Source organism: Amborella trichopoda, chromosome 2 (genome assembly GCF_054954075.1).
Source record: "Amborella trichopoda isolate Santa Cruz 75 chromosome 2, AtrichopodaSantaCruz75HAP2 v2.0, whole genome shotgun sequence".
NCBI lineage: Eukaryota > Viridiplantae > Streptophyta > Magnoliopsida > Amborellales > Amborellaceae > Amborella > Amborella trichopoda.
The window spans coordinates 865,959-870,347 of NC_142337.1; positions in this window are offsets into that span (position 1 = coordinate 865,959).

Sequence of the window (4,389 nt, forward strand, 5' to 3'; positions counted from 1 at the left end):
AATCTCAAGAAGTAATTAAAACATAAAAGCATACAAAAATAGGAAAATTGGGAAAATGGAACAAATTGACTTATAGCTTTGAAGAATTCAAAAAAAATCCATAAAAAAGGGAAAAACAGAAAGCTAGAGGACAAAATAAGGAAAATTCACAAAGCATCATAAAAACCAAAAAAATAAATAACATTATATGGAACGAATTTTTGCATCATTTATTACTCATTTAGTATTTAGTAATAATAAGAAGTTAATTTTTTAAGAACCAATAATGCCGAGTTTGCCAGTAAAATTGCCTCGGGAAGGTGCCAAGACCAAACCGACTCGTCCGAGTCTTTTAACCCTGCCAGACACCGATTCAAATACATAATCCTTGTATACAATCATACACATTGATACATGCATCCATCCACATACACGCAGGCACGAAGGCATAAATAGGTATACCCACTGATACATGCACGCATCAACATAGATAGATATGCATGCATGCATAAATAGGTATACCGTATACACATTGATACGGGCATGCATCCAAGCATACACATACACAGAAAGAGAGAACCCCAAATTGCTAGAAAAAAAAAAATCCATAATTCTACAAAACTTGTTATTATTGGATTTCCTCTTTTTTTTATCGGGTTTCGTTTTTTTCCATTGTCATTAAATATCACTCCAAAAAGTGAGAAAAAAAAAATCAAAATTGTCGCCGAGAGAGAGGGTTTTTAACTTTTTGAGGGACTCAGTTAGCATGCGGCCAAGCCCGCACATGTACAAATACGGGATTGGCAATAAATATAATTTTTAAATATAATTTGATCTTAATTTTAAAGAATATATAATTTTAAACGATTATGAATATAAAAAAATAAATAAATTTTAAAAACTATAAATAATAATTATATTAATAAAATATTTAGACCGTTAGCTACAATTGTTTTTAGATGGACCACTTATTTGCATCCATCTTTAAGATAGAGGCTTTATACCTCTTCGCAGGAAGCATTTGTTCTTTATATAAGAGGTGCAGTTTTTATGAGGTTCCAATCTTAAACAATCTCATAGGGACACACTTCTAAATTTTATCATGTAATTTTGGTGTAAAATATTTTTAGGATTATCTAAAAATCTATTGTCATTTCTATTTACTAAATTTAAAACTTCAAAAATGGTTAAAATCAGTTAGATCAATAAACACATGACAATATTGAAAATGGATGATCTAAACAATGTGTTGTAAGATGTACTATTTTTAGGATAAAATTTTTTTTTTTTTTATATTCATACATTTTAATGTCAAGATGATCAAAGATGGTTTTCAACATTAAAACAACCTTTTTTCTATGAATATTTGAGGTACATCCTTGATTCTATATTTTGAAGTTGCAATTTATATAAACTTTTTCTTTACATAAGTCCTCCTTCCAAAATCCATCTAAAAGATCAATTTTGGATCCAAAAATTTTAGACCTTTGCATTATATACCATGGCGAACGTGAATTATAAAATAATTTTAAAAAGAATTAAAAATCATTTTTTTTAAAAAAAGGTAATATTTTTTTATGTACGTTTTCAATCTTTGATTTATCGATTTTGATGGGACCACCACCTTTTTGCAATGATCTCTAAGATGAATGTGAAGTGCATCTGGGGAGACAAATATAGAATACATGTTGCTCACTCCACTTTTTCTTTATTGAAAAACTAATTGATGTGTCAAGGCCTAGGTTTTTAACAATTTATTTTTTTCATATTTATAATCATGAGGCCTAGTTTTTTAATATTTAAATTTTTAAATCCAAAATCCATATTTAAATGGATTTATATATTTTTTGAGAGACTCATTTAAATTGATAAGGCAGGGGACCTATAGAAGCCTTATCTTTATTAAAAAGCCTTATGAGAAATATTAAAAAAAAAAAAAAACAATATTTTATTTTGCTGTTTGTGACTTTTTGGCCCTCCCACTGTTTGTAGAGGGGTAAATGGATTGACTTGCCCCTCTTTTAAAAAACGAAATCTTGAAGCTTCATGTCTCTCTTTTTTCATTTATTGTTTTAGAAAAGTTACCTTTAAATTTCACTAAAAAAATATGTAATAATTTCCTAGAGAGATAATATAAGTGGAGAAGAGCAGTTTGAATATTGAGACAGAATGCGAGAAGAAAGAGGGAGAGAGCAATCAATACAGAAGACCATCAAATCATGTGACCTCTGGATAAAAAGAGAATAAAAGATTGTTCCTTATAAAAGTTGTGTATTTTGTGTGACATTATCTAGACCATTTATATTTTAAAAAAAATTATATAGAGCTTGAGCTCTCAACAATCAAATTAGAGCCCACATTAAAACGTTCGCTAGAAGAGGTTGTTTTGATGTCCAGATATCATCAAATTGATCATCTCGACATCAAGATACATTGACATGAGAAAAAAAAAAATGGATTTCAAGGTTTAGAAATAATACATCTTATAACGCATTTTGGACCGTCAATTTTCAAGTTTTCATAAATCTACTCGATCTAAACTATTTTTGAAACGTTAAATTTTATAATTAAAGATGGAAATATATTTTAAAGCTATCAAAAAACAGATCTAGATGCACTCCTTCTGCCACCTCTAATCCACACTCCAAATCTGTCACTACCATATTTTGCAAATAGGACCTTACACCAAAGCTGATCCTTACACAACAAACTCCGCCACCACCACTTCGTTAGCAAGGCCTCATTCATTAGAGATACTCTTCGAATACCAAGACCTCCTTCACTTTTAGGGGTACACACTCTATCTCATCTAAACAAATGATATTTCCTATTCTCTTCAGAAGACCACCATAAAAAACACCTCATCATCTTTTCAGTTTTCTTAACAATACCTGCTAGCATCTTCAACAGAGACATCTGATAAATAGGTAAATTTGACAAGTAAGATTTAACCAAAGTCACTATTCCCCCTAGTAATAAATATTTTTGCTTCCATAGATCCAGTTTAGTCTGAGCTCGTTGAATCACTCTATCCCATACTGAAATAGGAAACTTAGAATCAGAAATTGGGAGTCCATATAAATTATGGGAAATTTGTCAACTCTACATCCAAGCAACAATGCAACTTCCTCTATCAGTGCACTATTGCAATCAACACCCACTATTGATGTTTTTGCAATGTTCGCTTTTAAACCTACTGCCACCTCACTACACCTTAGAAACCGGCTTAGATATTCAATCTACTCCTTCTTTGTCTCTGTGAAAATTAATGTATCATATGCATATTGTAGATAAAAAATATAAGGACCATTTTGCCCCACCTGGAAACCAATAAAGTTGCCCATGTTTACCACATTAGATATCATCAGGCTAAAACATTCCGCATAAATGGTGAATAAAAATGGCGATAATGGGTCTCCTTGACGAAGACCTCTAGAGGATTTAAAAAAGCCTTTGGGGCTACCATCAATAAGAATCAAAAAATGTGTCGATGAGAGGCATCCATAAATCCAATTACGCCATTTCTCACCATACCCCATGCATTTTAAAATTTCTATGAGAATGCACCACTCTACTCAATCATACGCCTTTTCCATGTCCAGTTTAATAACAACCCCTGGTTCCTTGCTTTGAGTCTTGGAGTGGATACATTCTTGAGCAATTAATACACTATCAGTAATCAATATATTTTGAATAAAAACTGTTTAGGGATCAGAAATAACAATGTTCAGCACTCTTTTCAACCGTATAGCCAGCACCTTTGTCACAATTTTATACAGATTAAATAATAACAAAATAGGTCTGATATTTGAGAACTCCTTAATAATATATTTTTTTGGAATGAGAGCAATGAAAGTAAAGTTAACACCTCTAAAAATTTCTCCCCTATCCAAAAAACTTCGTACTATACATAAAAGTTCCCCTAACAACATCGACCAAAACCTATGGAAAAAACACATAGGAAAGCCGTCAGGTCCAGGTGCCTTATCTCCTGCCAACGAAAAAACAACTAATTTCAGTTCGTCCATTGAGACCTCAACTTCAAGTTGTGCTGCAACTGTCTCTGAAAGAGTTTTAAAAGAAATACAACCCAATCTAAGGGTAGCGCATATTTCCAATGAAAAAGCCTTTCAAAAATGCTCAATTATCGCCAAATTGCGACTATCAATATCCTCCTGCATTACTCCTTGAATCGTAAGACCTGAGAGATCATTCTGTCGCTTGCGTGCACAGGCAATAGAATGAAAAAATTATGTGTTCAGACCGCCCTCTTTCAGCCATTCGACTCAAGAACTTTGTCGCCAATAAATTTTCTCCGACCTACAAAGTATATTCAGAGTATTAATTTTCCCAATTCTCTCACTAACGAGTAACTCAGAGTAAACCCCTCCAATCTGTACAGTTTGGTCA